The sequence below is a fragment of the Choloepus didactylus genome, chromosome 7 (assembly GCF_015220235.1).
Source record: "Choloepus didactylus isolate mChoDid1 chromosome 7, mChoDid1.pri, whole genome shotgun sequence".
Taxonomy (NCBI): Eukaryota; Metazoa; Chordata; class Mammalia; order Pilosa; family Megalonychidae; genus Choloepus; species Choloepus didactylus.
Window position 1 is genome coordinate 20,500,027 of NC_051313.1, and position 20,376 is coordinate 20,520,402.

At 35.7% G+C, this 20,376-nt stretch overlaps 1 pseudogene; it reads left to right on the forward strand.

The window, feature by feature from the left end:
- Positions 1–614: 614 nt before the first annotated feature.
- Positions 615–10,285, forward strand: LOC119540488 (annotated as a pseudogene).
- Positions 10,286–20,376: the final 10,091 nt, after the last annotated feature.

The window sequence follows — 20,376 nt, forward strand, 5'->3', positions numbered from 1 at the left end:
TGTCCTTCATTGGTTTGTGGCCTGGTAATGCCTTCTTCTTTTTTGTGATGTAGGTTCTACTTGGCATTTTTTTTTTCTCCAAAAAAGTCTGGTCTCATCACAGTTAAAAACTTGATGGGAAATAAAACCCTCAACCTCTACATAGTCTTCAAATTCACTGGCAATTCATCAGCAGCCTTTCTATTAGCACTTGCTGCCTCACTATGCCTCACAACACTATGGATGCCAGTCCTCTTTAAAATTATCAAACCAGCCATGGCTAGCCTTAAAAACTTCAGCACTCTCATCACTGTGTCCTGGTTTGTTTTCCAAAAGAGCATCATGCAACACTTTCACTTTTTCACATATCATGGCTTCTGTTACAATGTCTCCCGCTGACTGCTTCTTGTTTACTCAAATTAATAACAGCTTTTCAACTTCCTTGAGTGTTCGGAATGTTGTTTCATTACTGCTTTAACTCCTTTTGCAGCATCAGCCTTTTTTATTGCTTCTTTATTCTTAATGATGGAGGAGGCTATTGTTCTAGGCAAACCATATATCCTAGCAAGATCAGTAATACAAATACCACTCTCATATTTGCCTATTCTTTCTTTTTTTTTTTCTTTTTTTGCACAATGGTGGTATGAAGTAATTTTCTTTTCCACTCAGCACTACCACTGCTGATTTTCTTAGGACCCATGATGAGATAAAAAGCACAAAAGTACACAAAATGACCACAGAAGCTAAGACCACAAAGGGGCATGCACAGGGCAGGAGCTACCATGTGACTGGAATACAACCCTTTGTTTCAGCTGGAAATGGTAGCAAGTCATGAGGCAACTGACACCAACAAATCCTAGCTTGAGTGTCCAGTGCCAAACAAACAATGAGTACTGGGACAAAATTTTCACATCAAAATGCATCAAATACCAAATCTAATGAGTTTCAAAGCAGTCTAGTACCAAGGTATGACTGTGTGTGTGTGTGTGTGTGTGTGTGTGTGTATGTATATATATATTTATATACACACATACATATATGTATATGTATATATATATATATAGCAATTAATTCATAGACGAGGAAATGCAAACTATTAATACACATGAAAGTATGTCCAACCACTCCAATAAGGAAATGCAAATTTATTTAAAAAAATTAAATACCATTATTTTAACCATAAATTTGGCACAAAGTAAACAGAAAAGCACTATTTACTTAAGGAAATAAAATATAGTTAGATACTCTCAAATATTTTGCTTGTGGATTGTTAATAGCTATAATATTGTTGGGAATTATTCTAGAATATATAGGCAATATTAAAAATAGAAATAAACTCTCTTATTCAGCAACTCTGAAGTAAAATTCATTTTAAAGTATCCAAAGCTCCCATAGAGAAAGCTACATGAAAGAGAATATTTCTTGCAACATTGTTTATAGTGGTAAAAAGTGAATCCTTAACTGCATTACTGAATAGCCATTAAGAGCAGCACAAATCATGACATGTATTTTTAAAAACTGACATTCTAGTAAGATTTATCATATGTATTTTAAGGCTTTATTTATTTGCAATGTACATATACATATATTTGTGCACACATGTGTATGTGTGGGTGTGGGTGTGAGTGTGTGTATATATATATACATATAGGAAGAGAGAGAGAGAGAGAGAGAAGCAAGTCATTAATACATTTCTAGATGTACTAAAGTCAAACATTAGGGAATCTATATTTTCTCTGACAGAATTAAAAGTAAAAGGGGACTAAAAACAAGGGAGAAGCATGATTTAATTTATATGTTAAAAACATCATTCTAGGTAATCATGGTGAGATAATATTACTACCCTTTTCCAAAGCATCCATTATTGAAACAAAACAGGTGTTTTTACATAAATTAGTGGAAGTGGCTATTCATGAGATGGTAAAAAAATAGACAACTCTTTCTTATCTTTGTTTAAAAAAATAATTGAATGTGCATATCTTATTGGCAAATGTGCTCAGATTACCCTTCAATAACTTTTTTGCAGCCCCCTTCCCCCCTCAAGTTGATAACAATGCCCTAGAAATCTGGGGTCAGAAACACTTAATCCTTCTGTATTGCTAATTCTCCTTAAATCATCACCTATGGCTTCTAAGGGCATTTCCTAATTGAAACTGGTAAATAAAGGGAAAAAAAATGGGCTGAGTTAATTGGTGGTTCTGTAAGATATATTGATACCAGTTAGAAGCGTACTGCTGCAGTACTATTGCCCACTGAAGTGTTGTACTGAAGGATAAAAGGAAGGGGAAATCTTTCTAATGGGAACAATTTGAGTAGTGCATCTGGTTATTCACTTTGCTTGTAAGGAGACAGGGCCAGAGGCAGAGATCTACACTGCTTCACTGTCGGTGGGAAGGGGCTTGTAAGGGCACAAACTGTGATGGTAACATAGGGCAAGTTATGTAGCACTTGACCACTGAAGCTTCCCTTAACCAAGGCTGATCTGGCTCTCAAAATACTGAGTGCTCCACCTGAATGTGACAGATAACAATCCTGAGCCCACCACATGGCAGTAGATTACATGGTATTCGATGGTTTTCTGGTAGCAAATAGATTATCGTATATTCCTTCTACCACAGAAAAAGTAGGAATTTGTATTCCTAGGAATTGACAGTTACTCTGGATAAGGGTTTATTTTACTTCAACTTTTGCCAACCTTTATGGAATGCATCAAAGTCTTAATTTCTATCAAAGTGTGGTAGGTTGGCAAACATATGTTCTTAGTCTTAATCCACATCCCTGTGGGTGTGAAACCATTGTAAGCAGAACCTTTTGAAGACGTTATTTTTAGTTAGGTGTGGCCAACTGTATGAAGGTGGGTCTTAATCCAGATTACTGGAGGTCTTCTAAAGAGAACCAAGAATCACAGAAGCAAGGAAGCAGGGGTCATTACCATGCAATGGGAAGCAGAAGTACCAGCCAAAGAAACCCGAGGATTGTGGAAAGCCAACAACAGAATGCCACAAACTTCAGGAGAAAGCATAACCTTGGGGATACCTTGATTTGGGACTTCTTCTAGCCTCAACACCATGAATCCATAAATTCTCGTTGCTTAAGCCAACCACTGTGTGGTATTTAAGACAGCAGCTCTGGCAAACTAAGACACCAGGCATGTCACACAAAACTGCTTCTGATCAAGATATTCATTTTATAATTAAAAAAATATCCACGAGTCTCTCATCTTGCCATGCACTGTAGCAAAAGGCCTGTTGAAATCTCAGGTAAACACTACATCACTGGGTTGTGGTGATGTCTTACATAATGCATAATATGCTCTTAAGCAGTGACTGGCATATGCTTAATTTTTTTCACTTTACTAGAATTTACATACTATAACCAAGAGGAGGAAAATGGAGAGGTTACACTTCCTTTTTTCTCTTACTGCCTTAATTTTGTTCTCTGCTGATTTAAATGCTGTAATTCCCTGGAAATACAAAAATGTTTCTATTGAAAAAGAAGAGGGAGTGTTACTGAAACACCAATAAATAATGGGGATTACTGTAGATTTAGAGTGATTGGCCTTGATTATCCAATGGAATTCATGCTATACACAAGGTATGGTGAGAAATATGCCTGCTAGTCAGGGAATTCTCTCTCTACTTTCTAAATACAATGATAAAAATAATTAATGACAGTTTACAGAAACCCAGTCCGGTGGGACTGTGATAGCCTCAGACACTTCAGGTATAAAAGTTTGTGTCTCTCCACCAAGACCAGGACTTTGAATGGATTTGGGAAAAGGAAATTTTCATGATCCCAAGATCTCAGTATCCCAGTTACAGTAATGGCTACTCTAGAAGCTAGACTTTTCTTTTTGATTGGTTATTTACATATTTGTATCTCTTAAGTGGTTTCTTTTCTACTCTCTCCTCTTTATTTTATATGTTTGATATGAACATTTCATCGTCGGTTTGAAAGATGCCAAAGGGGGAGCTTGATTGAATTAGAAGAGGAAAGATGGATATTGAGAGTGAATGAAAAAACTTAGGTTCCTCACTTTTCAGTGGGAAGAAGGACCTGTATTCATTTGTAAGAGGGACCGTGCCATCACGTTTGATGGAAGCATGATGTTGCTATGGTTGACATCTGAAAGTTAAGTAGGGAAAGGAGGGTATATACTCATGTTGAGTTAGAAGAAGTATGAACAGTGCCAATTTACATTTGTAGCTTGTCATCATCTCTAATCCTTTTAACTGGCTTGGTAACTACATTTCCCCTCATTGCCGGTGAGGAGAGTCCATTATCTCAATAGGACTCATGCAAGATCTGTAAGGTGGCAGAGAAGGAAAGGCCCTTGTCTTCTCTGGCAGATGTGGGCAGATGGCAGACCTGAAGCATGAATGAGACTCTGGGAATTCCCCAATGAATCACCTCCTTCAATAAGGAAGCCACCCAAGGTCATTGGTGATAAATTTTTCAAGGTGCTTCCTTCTGATCTCCGAAATCCAGGGGGCAGTTTTCCCTGAGCTTTGTTCCTCCAGCCCTCACAACAGTTCTGTGAGCACTGAATTTTTAGTTTTAAATATATTCCTGCCTGAAATAGAGTGATTCCAGTTTTGCTGACTAACACAGACTCACATGCCAAATTCTTTTCTGCCATTAGCATGAAGCCTACCTTTTTACAAAGAGTACCATTTTGAACATGTCTATGCTTCTTCTATTTATTATATAAAGTATTTCTTACCTTAGTTTTTAATCAGCACAGTTTCTCTGCACATTTACAAGTTGTAAGATAAGCAGTTTTCATTCATAATTCCTAACTATTGTCAGTTATATTAATCTTTTAGTAAGATCCACAATTATAACCATAAATAATGAAATTCAAAGTATTTTCAGGATAAAATGATAAAGAGATTTTAAGCGAAATATTGTCCAATAGTTATTCTTGTATAGAAGGCCTTCCAAATAAGTACTGAGGTAGGAAAACCATCAGTATTTCCTTATAATGTTGATGAAGGGTAATTCTCATTAGAGGTTTTCCAAGTGTTGCAACATAATATGCAATTTGTAAGATTGGCACTCAGAAAGATCTGCTTATGGATTCTGGGAATGCAGGTTCCTTTTCTTTTTCTTTGCTCTGAACCCCTTCAGTCTAGCCCTCATCTACATGATTCAAGATGACCTTCTGTCACATTTACATTCCCACTGTCAGGAATGAAAGAGAAGTCCTTGTAAACATGAATGACACATTTGGAAATTCTACACATTATTATGCTCACATCCCATTGGCCAGAAATTAGCCACAGCACCATATCTAGCTGAAAGGGATACTGGAAAATGTAAACCTTTTCCTAGGCACGTATGGAAGGGAAAATGTTGTAGGGAGTATTATGTACAGAAAAAAATGAGTTCTGTTGCTGTGAGAGAAGGGGAAAGAGGGACAGTTAGCCATCTGTGCCACAGACAGCACTTGTGTCTACTGGATTCTGTGCATCCTTTTCCCAAAAGTATAATACTCTCACCCATTCCCTCTCCAAGGAAGCCAACCTCAAAATCTCTCCATTTCTTGGTTAGGCAATGTTCACACTCTTGGGGGTGTTGTGCAGGCTGACCCATCCAATCCATATGGGACTCATTAATGAGAGGATTAGTGACAAATGAAAAGACAAATATACTGCTCCTATTATACAATACATTGTGCAATATGGAGAGCATAACTGTCATTTAATACTTCCCTTCTGAAAATGAAAGAATAGGAAGGCCCTAAATAACGTGACTTCATGTCAATTTATATTAAAATTGAAGGCAGAGGGTGCCTCCTATAGCAGAGCTCTAGGCACTGCCCCCTCTACTTACAGATTTGTTCACAATTAGTTTGTTTTCATCTCTCTTTGAATCTAAAAACTTTAAATCTAATACCTACCAACATTCTGAAATTTTCAGTCATTTCTTCTCATTCTGCAGTTTCTCTTTGAACAAGGTCTGCCATTTATTGTATAGCTAGCAGTAGATGATATAAACATTTTGCCAGTTCAGAGCAAGGGTCACCAAGTTTCCAGCCTGAAATGCCTGGAGCTTTTTCCACTTTCCAACAAATGCATACACAAAGCCAATGCCACATATTTTGCATTCTTTCCTGTATTTCACATGTTTCTGGCCCAAAATGCTACACTTTTCAGTATCAGATTTACCTGCATCAAATAAAGAACCTTAATATCTGTGCATTAAATAGGATAGATTTTTTTAAAATATTCAAAGCAAAACTTGGTAATACGCCAACCAGGGCTGGAATCATTGATTGAAAGTCTTAGGAAACCAGGTCTATCCATTCCTATTATACCTTTAGTAGTAGGGTATGTTCTAGACAACATGAAGTAAAAAATCTTACCACCACACTCACTTTCCAGCTAGTGGGAAGAAGTAAAGGACCAAGAAGTAGAAAATCCCATCTTTTAAGAATGAGCCTTAAAGGACATGCATTCAATAATGGCCTTAGTTCTTGTATAAATTTATGCTGCTGGAGAGCTATAATTTGATGTAAAGTATAGCCTAATTTATCAAATAATGGAATAACAGAATCTATATTTAGAAGGGAGCTTACTTAACTCCAAAGTGCAGATGAAGTAACTGATCTCAATATCACACATGATGGAGTGGGTATCAAACTCTGGCAGTCTGACTCCAGAGCCAGGACTTGCAACCTCTGTGCTGTACTTACTTTCTTACAATATATCTGAAAAATGATCATTCAGTTTGTTCAAACAGTCCCATGAACTGAAAGCATCTTGGCCCATAGGCATTGCATTCTGTAGCGGTATGACTTTAGTCATTATATTTTTAATGTCCAAGAAATATGCAGTGATATGTCTTATCTCATTTGTTGTATTAGAAATTTGTATTTTGACACTTTGCTTGATCTTTCTAGGTAGAGGTTTATCAATTTTATTCTTTTGTTTCAAAGAGTGAATTTTGGTTACATTAATTTTCTCTATTGTTTATTGTTTACTATTTTTTTGATTCTGCTCTTATTTTGATTGTTTTCTTCCTTCTAGACACTTTGAATTTAATTTTCTCTATTCTTTTTGGATTCTTATATGGAAAATTTGCTGCATTTATTTAGATATATTCATTTGTATGAAATAAATATTTAAAACTTAAAATTTCCCTCTAAACGCTTTTCTTGTCACCTTGAACATTTGAATATTTGTGTTTTCACTATCACTTTCTAATTTTCTTTCTGAATTTCCTACATGACTACATCTTTGAATAGAATATTGAGAGACATGCTCCTTAATTTTCAAATATTTGAGTTTACCATAGACCATTCAATTATTGGTTTCTAATCATATTTGCATTTCTCAGAGAACTCTGTATGATTTCAATCCTTTTCAATCACTGTGTCTTGTTGTATGGCTTGGCATAAAGGAAATCTTGGTAAATGTTCCATTTACACTTGAAAATGTGTATTTTGCAATTGTTAGATATAGTGCTCTATCTATACCAATTAGTTCAAACTGATTGGTTCTGTTGTTCAAGTGTTTTCTATTCATCAGATATTTGGTTTACCTACTCTTTCAAGTGAGAAATGAGTGTTAAAATCTCAAACTTTGTTTTTGAGTTTGTCCTTGTCTCCGTTTAGTTATTAAAAAGTTTTTTACCCATGTATTTTGAAACTGTTTTTAGGTTCATACATATGTAAGATTATAATATCTTCTTGATAAATTGACATTTCAAAATTTCATAATTGAAATGAAATATGCCTCTTATCTCTGGCAATATTTCTTGTCATGAAGTATGCTTTCTCTGATATAAACACAGCCACTTTAGCTTTTTATGGTTAATGTTTCAATGACATATTTTTAACCTTTTAACTTTATCCTACTTTGTTTTATATTCAAAATGTTTTTTTTAATAAATTGCACACAGGTATGTTTTGATTTCCTCTTTTAATTTGAGTGTTTAGTCCATTTACATTTGGTGCAGTTATAAATATGGTTGAGTTTAACAAGTCCTTCTTTCTCTTCGTTTTCTCTCTGTTATTTTTTTCTTTTCAAACTTCTTTTGGATTTTTTTCAGATTTGTATTACTCTCATTATTCACTTTTAAAATATACATTTCTCTTATTTAGTTGTTTTATAGGTATTAAAACATGCATCCTTTACTTATCCCAGTCTATTTTGAATCAATATTGTCACCTTATATATAATGTAAGATCCTTAAAACAATATACTCACATGTACAACTTCATATTGTTTGTACAAAATTTGGTCATACATATTATTTCTATAGTTGCTATAAATCCTACAATGTATTGTTACTGCTTTTGCTTTAAACAATGATCTTTAAAAGAAATTCAAAATAAGACAAAAATTCCTATATTTAAATATTTGTTTACCTTTATTGGTTCAATTCCTTCACATCCATTCAAGTTTCCATTTTGTATATCTTTTGCCCTGAAATAGTTAATTTATCATTGTTTGTTGGGCTGTTGGTGAATTCTCTCAATTTTAGTTTACATGAAAATGTCTATTTCATACTCATATTGAAGGCTAGGATATACATGGAGTTCTAAACTGACAATTTCTTTCAAACATTTAAAAAATGATATTTATTTCATGTCATCTTGTGAGAAGTCAGTGATTATCTTCTCATTGTTTCCCAGTATGTAAGATTACTTTTGTCTCTGGCTGCTTTTGTGTTTTTCCCTTCAATTCTCCAACTCTCTTCTGCAACTTGATTATGATGTACCTTTACTCAGGGTTCAAATTCATCTTCCATGGTTCTGATTTCTGGACTTAAAATTTTACCGGGACATTTTATTTTTTCTTTTTCTGAGAAAAGTTCTGAGGCTAGGGTAGTTTCTTCAGGAGGTCAACCCAAGGGATAAAAGAGTGTAAATTGAAGATGCTGAGGAAATTAAGGGTGGTGTCATGAGGGAAAGTTTGTGGTTTTTCTTGGAGTGAACTTGATAGAAATTATTCTGAAGGCAATTCTTTTTTCAATTTGAGGGGTCAGATGACCAAAGTAGCTGACTGTTGAATATTTTTCTAATTTTTCTAAAGCTTTTTGTATTAATTTTGACATATGAAATATTCTTCAATATGGCCATTGTTACTCTAAGTTAAAAAAGAATGTTCCATTTACCTATTACGTTTTTGCCTCCATCTGTTCCCTATGGATGCCAAGTGCCATAGGTAGATACAGGACAATTTAGGGCAAACAAAATAAAACAAAATAAAATCTACTTCAAGATTTTGTACATGTAGATGGACAAAAGCAAAACCAAAACAAATAGAAAATATATCCTAAATGTTTCACCTATCAACTAAAAATATTACTTACCTTATACTAAGAGGTAACTTTAATAAAATATTTACCATAATGTGTACCTCCATACCAAAACATCAAATTGATTTATGCAAAACTTATTTTGCCTCAAATTATAGACTAACAAAATAAATTCAGCAATGAAAATTCAGTGGAATAAGTCACAACACAGGACATTCTTGAGACAGACTCAACAGATTTGAAGCACAAATGGAATTAGGAAAACCTTAAATTCCTTTAACTTAGTAACCAAGTCCTTAGTGAAATGACTCCTACTTTTCAGTTCATATTTCATAATCTTTCTGCTAGACTTATTGGGCTACTGGGTTTTCCCCTCCCTGCTTCTCTCCCTCTCTTTTTCTTTCCTTCTTTCCTGACTCTCATTTTCCTTTTATTAAAAAAAGAATTATAGAGTGCCCAAGCGACCCACCTGCCTGAACAGGTTTGCTGGCTTCCTTCTCCTCGGATTACAGGATTCCAGACCAAAATTGGAAAAAAAAAAAAAAAAAAAAAAAAAAAAAAAAAAAAAAAAAAAAAGGTTGACCTCACCCAGCTAATGGAGAATGAAGTATTCATGGCCTTTACCTCCTACACAATGATTATTCCTTCGAAAATGATGTTAATGACTATTGTAACTGCATTCCATAGAGTGACAAGAAAGGTTTTTGCCGACCCAGAACACTGCACATCCTGTGGCAAAGGAGAAAATGCCAAGAAGTTTCTAAGGACAGATAACAGGGTGGAATGTGTTTGAAGAGCCCATCTGAATGACCTTGAAAATATTGTGCCATTTCTTGGTATTGGCTTTCTGTATTCCTTGACTGAACCAGATCTCTCTACAGCTCTTCTGCACTTCAGACTCTGTTAGAGCACGGATCTTCCATTCAGTTGCATATTTGACACCCCTTTCCCAGCCAAATTGAGGTTTGGCTTTTTTTGTTGGGTAAGAGTTACTTTTTCAATGGCTTACAGGTTGCTGCAGAATAAATTGTACGTGTAAAGGAGAATACTACTACTCAATATTTAATTGGTTTTTGTTAAGGATTCTGTGTTTCCAATTTATAATGAATACTTTCTTAGGTTGTAGAAAGGAGAGAAACAGAGAAATTAAGAAATGGGAAAACCTATTCTTAATATTACCATCAACAATATCCTTTATTCTTGTTTTATATTTGTACTGGAAATTTAGCATAATAATTCTTGTCTTTTGTCTTACTCATAAAGTACTTTGTTATAAATTTTGATTATACTATAATTTGTAACTTTCACTGATTTCATATTTTATAAAGAGTGATTGTATATAGGATAAATCTATCTATATTGCTGAAATGAATGTATGAAATAAAGAATTTAAACATAAAAAAAGAATTATATCAGCTGCAGCCCCTTTTTAATGCAATTTTATTGAGATATATTTGCACACCATACAACCCATCCAGCATATACAATCAATGGCTCACAATATCATCACATAGCTGTGCAATCATCACCACAATCTTCATTACTCCAAACATTTTCATTCTTCCAAAAAAAATAAATAAATAAAAATGAAAACCCAAAGCAAGCCCAAAACATCCCATGCCTTTTATTCTCCCCTATTGTTTGTATGTACATTTGTTATTGTTGAGGGTAGAATATCAAGATATTACTGTTAACTATAGTCCTAGTTTGCAATAGGTACATTTTTTCCCCATATGCTAGCCTATTATTAACTCCTTGTAATAGTTTTGTACCTTGTTCTACTTCATGAAAGAACTTTTTTGTATGTGTACAGTTAATCTCAGTCATCATCTGCCACAAGATTCACTGTGTTATACATTCATGTTTTAACCTCTAGCTTTCCTTCTAGTGACATACATGACTCTAAACTTCCCCTTTCAACCACAATTCACACACAATTCAGCACTGTTAATTACATGCACAATAACATGCTACCATCACTTGCATCCATTTACAAATGGTTATTCAACCTCGTTTAAAATGCTGCACATATTAAGAAACTGCTTTCCATCCTTTAGCTTCATTCTGTCTCCTGGTAACCTGTATTCTAGATTTTATGTGTATGAATTAACATATTATAAATAGTTCATATTAGTGAGACTAGACAATATTTGTCCTTTTGTGTCTGACTTATTTAATTCAACATAATGTCTTCAAAGTTCATCTATGTTGTCAAGTGCTTCAGGACTTCCTGCTTACTGCTGAATAAGTATACCATCATATAGACATATGATTTATCATTTGTTTATCCACAATTTGTTTCTCTGTTCATCTGTTGATGGACACTTGGGTTGTTTCCATCTTTTGGCAATTGAGAATAATGCTGCTGTGAACATCAGAGTGTGCAAGTGTCTGCTCATGTCCCTGCTTTGAGATCTTCTGGGTATGTACTGATTAGTGGGATTGCCTCTATACTTAGCTTCCTGAGGAACCGCCAAACCATCTTCCACAGCAGCTGTACCAATTTACATTCCCACCAGCAGTAAATAAGTGTTCCTATTTCTCTCCATCCTGTCCCAACACTTGTAGCTTCCTGTTTTTTTTAATAGCAGCTATTCTAGTAGGTGTGAAGTGATATCTCATTGTGGTTTTGATTGGCATTTCCCTAATAGCTAGTGAATATGACCATTTATTTTCATGTGTTTTTTAGCCATTTATATTTTCTCCTTGGAAAAATGTGTATTCAAACCTTTTGCCAATTTATTTGGGTTGTTTCTCTTTGTATTGTTGAGCTGTAGGTTTTCTTTATATATTTTGGATATCAAACCTTTAGATACGTGGTTTCCAAATATTTTCTCCAATCGAGTTGGCTGCCTTTTCACCCTTTTAACAAAGTCCTTTGAAGGACAGAATTATTCAATTTTAAGGAGGTCTCATTTATCTATTTTTACTTCTGCTGCTTGTGCTTTGGTTCTAACATCTGAGAAACTACTGCTTATCACTAGATCTTGAAGTTGTTTCCCTGTATTTTCTTCTAGGAGTTTTATGGTTCTGGCTCTTATAGTTAGGTCTTTGATCCACTTTTGAGTTAATTTTTGCAGAGGGTGTGAGATAGGAATCTTCTTTCATTCATTTGGATATGGATATCCAGTTCTCCCAGCTACATTTATTGAAGAAGACACAGCACCTTTTAATAATAAGTATTTTATGACACCTGCTTTATTATCATGAAGTGAAATTCATATATAATATAATCTACCTACACACTATTGAAAAAATTAACTGTGTATTCTAATTGAAACATGAAATCAAAGGAAATAGAAATTAAATACATATTTTAATATGTTAGTGTTTATGCTACAACACATAATGAAACAGTGAGATGTTTTCACCTATCAGTAGAATCTTCTAAATATAACAGCTATAAATTCAGACTTACATGTATGTTTTTACTGGCAGAAGAGAAAAGGAAGAAAGAACAGAATAGGAAAGAAACATGACCAGTTTTCCCATTGGTGATATCATTTTTCCAACATAGTAAACAAATCACCACCTAACAAAGTATGACAACAATCTTCCCTTGAATTTCCTAGTAATGTATTTCAAGAAAAGTAAATGAATATTAACAGAGCAAAAATATTCTGTTTTGGATATAGTGAAATTAAGACCACAGTTAAATTATTAAAAACAGATTTTTTAATTATGTAAGTGCTCAACAGCCTATGGATATGGGACTTTTTTCTTTGTGGGTGGCTGTTCTGTACTCCTCTGATAGACTTTCACCTTATCTTCCCTGCACTAAGTGTCATTCATGCTTTCCCCTAAGAAAGTGTATTACCTAACTGAGGGCTGATGTCTTTGCAAAACTATGTGGATCTAAAATGGGAAACATTGCCTGATTTTTCTTTCCCAGTAAGTTTTCCCTCTGTGTTCCCATAGTACCCTGTGCTTGTGATAGCATTCATCACACAGGCCATATTCACTTATCTACTTATTGGCCTTCCTACAATAGACTGAGCCCTGGGGTAGGAGGGATGCTATCTTTTTTAGTTTATTCAATTGTTCTGTGCATACCAAACAGAAAGCACCAAATAATTGGAAAATTTAAGGAATGGTAATCATACACAAAGCAATATGATGGAGGTGAAGTTACCATCTCCTCACACAGGGAGTCCTGAGTTAACTCGTCTTGCCCAGGGTCTGGTGCTCAGCTTTGCAGATGTACGAAGTTAATATTGTTTTTGTACCCAGCAACTCAGACAACTCATTCACATTAACTAACTCTGAAAGGAATTCATTTGCAAACACGGAACAGATTTATGTATTTACAGTAGAGGAGTCAAGACGACTGTACACTCATGCCCTCTGGACAAGGCATTCTGTTCCCATGAAAGAATCTAATGAGAAAGCCAAATTCCTCATAGAGTCTGGGTGAAGCAATAAACTTTTGAGCTTAGGGACTTGTGTCATCAAGCTAAGGTATTCTGACACATCATCAGTTCTTTAAAGATAGACTAATAAGAGGATTGTTACATTTCACTGGCCTATTGGGAACAGGAGATACACTGATTTTTTTTTTTTTTAATATTCTGTGCATAGTGTTCACCTTTTGTTACCATAATCCTTCAAACTACCATAAGCTTTCTTTTTAATTTCTTATTCAATTATATATTGTGTACATTTTTGGAGGTAGTGGGACCTTCCATCTTTTAAGATGACTCCTGCTAATGGAGACCTGATATTTCTGGGTTGCTTTTACAAGTTTACTATTGAGCTCAAGGAACCCTTTCTAATATCCCTGATCTTACATCATAAAATTCAGCTATGAATTCAGCAAAAATTATTTGATCACTATGATATGTGAGACACTCTACTAAGTGCTTTCATTACCCTTTAAGGTTTTCATTTCTATTAACAATATTAATATAGTTTCCCAGGAAAAACTGGGTGATTTTAACACTTAATCTTTGGCTGGGGAAGTCCACAGCATTTTGGTTAAGGTAGGTTAGAGAAGGAATTGCTGATGTTGTCATTTGGAAATCATATTACACTTAAGGAAGTCTATTTTATATAGTGTATGTGTGTGCATGCATGTGTGTTTGTGCTTATTAGTTGGTGTCCAATTAATGTTTGGTAAATAATGAAAATACATTGTACAGTATGAGATGTTCTAAATATAATTAATATTTTGCCTTCATAAAAGGAAAGGGGAAGGCTTTTATGATCATCTGTTCAAGGACGAGTTGGAGATGAAGACTAGCCACTTACTAGTGTATGTGCAGAGGTGCACTAGAAGATGAAGTAGAAGAGAATTCCTCTCCAGTGATATTCAGAAACACATGGGGTTTAGATAATGCCCATGGTTCTAAGTAGTAATATCTCAAATGGAAATGTCAACCTTAGTTGGTTGTCCTTTGGATAATCCATACTAAAAATTTTCCCCATTACTTCAGATTCTCTCTAAGAGTGGATCTACTAGATCTACCTGCTCCTGAAAAGGGCATATATATATTATTATTAGAAGTTGTAGGTTTATGGAAAAGCATGCATTGAATACAGAATTCTCATCTACCACCCTATTATCAACACCTGTATTAGGGTGGAACATTTGTTACAATTGATAGCACATTTTTATAATTGTACTATTAACTACAGTTCATGGTTTAATATAGTGTACACTGTTTGTATAGTGTAGTTCCATGGATTTTAAAAATTTTTTTATCTGTTACCATACATACAATTTAATGTTTCCCCTTTTAATCACATTCAGATATGTAATTCAGTGCTGTTAATTGCATTCAAAATGTTGTGTTACAATTATCATTATTTTTAAAATCAAATGCAAATGAATGTATACCTTCTTTGACTTTCTCAGTTTACATGAAAATGATATACAAAAAGTGATCAATTAGTAAAGGTCCAAAGCTCAGAGTGGATTTTATATTTTAATTGTACAAAGAAGTCCACGTTAAAACCATTCCTGAACATTAAAACCAATCTGAAACTGTCAAATTCTCCACAATGCCAAGCACTTGTTTCAGTGAAAAGAAGGGATTATACAGGGAGATGAAAATGATTCGTGCCTCTCTATCCCAAATTACAAGTTATATAATCTTATACAAGTTACCTAACATATTTTGACTTCTAGGGTTCAAATCTTTAAATTATGGATAATAGTACTTTCATCACAAAATTACTGTGAAATTACATGAACTAATAAACAACCCGAGTTAAATAAATGCTAGTTCCCTTCCTTCTCTTCCACTAAATTTCCAAACCACAGGGGAAAAAGTAAAATTTGAATAATACTAGACAATTAGAGAATCTTTGGAAAGACAAAAGTAAGTGTATATTTCTTTGTTTTGTCCACTATCAGATGGAAGACACCTTTTAAACAAGAATGAAGGTATTCATTTAGTATAAATCTACAGTATTAGTTTTGAAAAATTGACAATGTATAAGTATTTTACACTGTATTTTAGTTTGCTAAAGCTGATGAAATGCAACGTTCCAGAAATGGGCTGGCTTTTACAATGGGGATTTTTTAATTTACAGATTTACAATTCTGAGGCTGTGAAAAATGTACGACTCAAGGCATCAACAGGTAATACTTTGTCACTGAAGGCCAGCTACTGGTGCTCTGGGACTGCTCTGTTACAGGGCAAGGCACATGGCTCATCCTTCTCTTCTGGGTTTCATTGCTTTCAGCACCTGGCTGCTTCTCTCTAGCTTCTCTGCCTTTTCTGTCCTGTGTCTTTCTCTGTCACTTCTGTGGTGCTTTTATTCTGTGTATTCTATCTTTTATCTGCTTATAAAGGACACCAGTATAAGGATTAAGACCCACATCTCAACTTAAGTTAAGCTCCTACTTACCAAAAGATCCTACTTACAATGGGTCCACACACACAGGAATGGATTAGCTTTAAATACATGATCTTTTCTGGGCTACATACAGCTTTAAATCATCACAAACTGTAAAATGTAACTAACTATTTGACTATCTAGAGTAAAATGCCTGTGAAAATTATTTGCTTGAAGTCTTTCACAATAGGCTCTAATCATTCCAATTGCTAAATCTACATTTGCAGGTGTCCATTTGTTTGCTTATTGACTACCCAGGTGTTCCTTGGTCAGAGAATAAGCTGCTGAAACACTCATCACTTTCCAACTGATAAAAGGATTGTTTAGTTTTCTTATAACTATTAAAAAATTTTGTTTGCTGCCTCAGCATCCATCTTAATTGAGCTAAGCCACTTGCCTCAAAACTGACCTTTGGCCTAGTTAATAAGCAGTTTTCCAGCCTGGGACATAAACTGTCCCAGAGCCCAAACCTGCACCTGTGGCTGCCATCCACCGCACCCCAAACCCACAGCTGGTCCCAAATGATAAGCTGACCATCCCCACAACCCTCCAACCTCCAGTTCCTTTCCCTTTTTGCTCATGTTTTAAATTAACCAATCCTGCACCCTGATGGAAATCTACTGTCCACCACCTCTGGACCACAATAAAAGTCCCAGCCCATGGGTGCTTGTGTGCCCCTCACCTACTGTTTGAGCTACTTGAGCCAATTGTACTTCCCCTCAACCTTCCACGCCCCACTTTCTCTGGGTCCTGTTAGTAACCCACTATTTTTTCTCATGAATTCTGAACTTGGTTTCCCATTGTGTTGCACCCAATCTCTACCACATCCAAATTTAAGACCCAACTTAACCAATTCAGAACAGGATCCCACCTGCTATATAATTTGCTCCTGCTTGAGACTCAGGCTTAAGTACAGTAGGCAGTGAGAGGATGAGGTCTTCTTTGACTGATCCACATTTTTCTGATACTGAGCTTCTTGTTTGTGAGGTTGGCTCAAAATGCAGGGCTAATCACAGATGAAAATGGCAGCTACCCCCATTATGGGACCAGATTAATGGGAGTATAGCAGAATTTCTAGTAAAGAATAACAAAACAATCACTGACCTCTGGGACTCGAAGAATCAACTGCAAATGTACAAGAGCCCCATGACAGAATTAGACAGCTATTTTGCTTCACTTGGACAAATCAATGTGGACAATGTATTGTCAGCCCTCACATTATTGTATGGAAAGCTATATAATCAGGTATGAGCATGCTGTTTCCAGGGAAAACTGTCTTTTCTGTCCTTAATTCTAAGTGTCATTGTATGTGATGTTTATAAAGGCTAATTTCTGAATGCATTTGGAGGTACAGTTAAAAATAATCATTTATCTTGTGGAACTCAGAACAATTTACGGAATACACAACAACTCTTTTATGTTAATGTTGAAGAAGGGGTACTTCCCAAATATGGGTCCATTGCTTGGCATGGCTAATAGAAGTCACACCAAACCCAGCTGAAGAGGAAAAGATGGTTTAATTTACATTGGTGGAAAGCAGAAGTTTTCCCCAATCTGCTTCCTTGAAGGGTTTCTCCAATTCAGTTTTATACCCAGGTTCAGAGACAAAGAGAGATAATTATTCAGCTAACATGCAACAAGAGTGATAGACAAAAGGCCGATCTATCTGATAGGTTTAGGGCAGTCTCCTAGTGATTCTTTAATTGGCTAAACCCGTTAGAGACAAAGGGAGTTAATTATTTTAGTTAACATATAACAGGTTTGGAGAACTTCAATAACTGGTTAGCTCCTGTTTTCTAGGTGACACCTGGGAAAGGTGCAAACTTTACATTTACATAAGCTTGTAGACTTTACATTTACAAATTGCTCCTTTGGGAGAATTAGACTTTCCATTACACCTGTTTCCAGCTTTGAAGTTTACATTTTACAATTTTCTGCTGTTTACAGTTTTTTAAGATTATATTTTAAAAGTTACTATTACACTGTAAGGTAGTTTGGTTTGAAAGATGGGCAACAAAGCCAAGTGGGCAGGTATTAAAGAAAAGTTTTATTTGAAAGAAACCTCAAGGTGGCCCCACTCACAGAAAGCCTGCTCGGAGGGGAAAGAATGAGTGGTAGGATTCCTTTTTATAGGGCCTTTTGCCAGTCAAGAGGTTATACAGTGTAAGATACATGAACTTTGGCTAATAAGGGGTTACACATAGTTTATCTTGTAACTTTGGCAATGCCTGATTTGTGCATTTGAACAGGAGAGGTGAGGGAGGAATACATTTGTGAGGGAAAGGGAGGGGGGCAGTGATCGGTGAGAACAAAGAGAGTGGAGCAAAAATGGGGAAAGGGAGGGGGAAGCAATGTGAGGCATGAGCTGATCTGCAGCCTGGTTTTGCAGAACAGGGAAATGGAGTAAGGGCCCAGGGCCCAGACCTAGCAGTTACCCTTAAGTGCCATATCTGCATTTCAAACTTTCTATACCAATGAATAAAATGTTGGACACAGAAAAGTGCAGTTTTTCAAATAATCGTCTGTGAGCTGCATTAGCATATTGATGTTTGGAGAAGCTATGTCCCCCTATAGATCTAAATTCCTCATTCTCTAAGGTACGTGCATCAAAAAACCTGATGACCTTCTCAGAGAAATTGATCCTTCAAGCACCCTTGGTCATGAGAAGTAGATTTTATAGACAATACGACAAGAGGCACTTTCAACTATACAAAATTCTCTTGGAAATTTTATCCTTTAAGATGTGGCTTTCAATGCAGAACCCTCTTTCCATTAGTTGTTAGATAAGGACAGAAGGAAGGCACCAAAACAAGAGAAGAATGAGCCTGGTAATGAGACCACTCTCTTATCCTAAAACACATAGGATGGTATATTAGTCAGGATTCTCCTGAGAAACTGGACCATCAGTAGATTTTGTCTGAGGAATTGCTTTGTATAACTGTGGGGGTTGGCAAGTCCAAACTTTAGGATAGGCCACAGGCTGAAAATTCCAATAAAGGTGATTCTGATGTCTGGTTAAGTATGTATTCTCTAGGAGAAGCTAACTGACAGAAATTTGTTAGGGAAATCACAAGCACCTGTTAAGTGGCCACTTCCCAGAACTCACCTATCTCTACCTCCTTCTCTGAGAAGTCACAAACACACATTAAGTGGCCATTTCCCACCTTCCATTGTGCTACTCCCACTTCTTTTTCTATTATGTGCCATTTCACAACCTGGGGGAGTAAGTATAATAAAAAGATTGGCCAGACCTTAAACCCTAAATGGGAAACAAACAACCCAGAAGCTTATCAGAACAGGAATTCTCAGTGGAAGGGCCTTCTCCCCGTGAGGTGGATCAAAGCCACAATCAAAGGGTATATATTGTTCTTGCTTCTCCAAGGCAGTGTGGGACATATGTAGCTGCCCTCTGTTGACCCCAACTCAGAGAGTTTTTGATCACCCAGGAGATCAGCCATGAAGGGGCCTCTTTCCCTGCTCATTTGAACTCTGCACTATGTAAGTGACAAGGAGATGATTTGTCCTCTCTGGACTCTTTATTCTGTGCAAATTATAAAGGAATCACTTGCTGAAAGTTTCTCTTGTGCCCTGAAACTGTTGTCCCATGACATACCATTGTAGCAACTCACTCCAGAAAGTTGAGGCAAAAATTCTTCTTTCTGATTTCTGAAATTCTGAGTTCTGGCTCTTAACACCTGCATAGACTGAATATGGAGACTCCCCACATTGCTGAGGGCAAGTTCCTTTGTTGATTGTAGATGCAATCCACTGTAGATGCAATCAACTGTTATAGGTACAAATTCATCTATGAAATATCCTTGCAGTAACAATCAGGCCAGCACTTGCTTGACTGGATATCATAACCTAGAGGGTCAACATATGAAATAAACCATCACAAATGGGAAAACTGGGTAGACACTATAGATTGGAACTCAGTGTTTCTAGAAAGCTTTTCTGTTTTTTATCTGGCTTGTAGTGACTTCTAGGTTTTTCTTTTCCTTTGGGTTCTGTGCACTTTTATATGCAGTCAGCTGTGTTTTTTCCTTTCCATCTGTCTGCTTTAATCTTCATCCCCTTGCCTAATTGCATTAACTTAGTTTTCCATTGAAATGTTGAGTATGACTGGTGAGAGAAGAGATCCTTCTTTTGTTTCTGTTCTTTGTGGGAAAACATTCTTCCTCTCACCATTAAGTATGATGTCAGTTGTAGATGTTTCTTGGATAAATTTTGAATTAAGGAAGTTCTCTTCAAATTCGAGTACACAGAAATATTTTATCATGAATGTGAAAT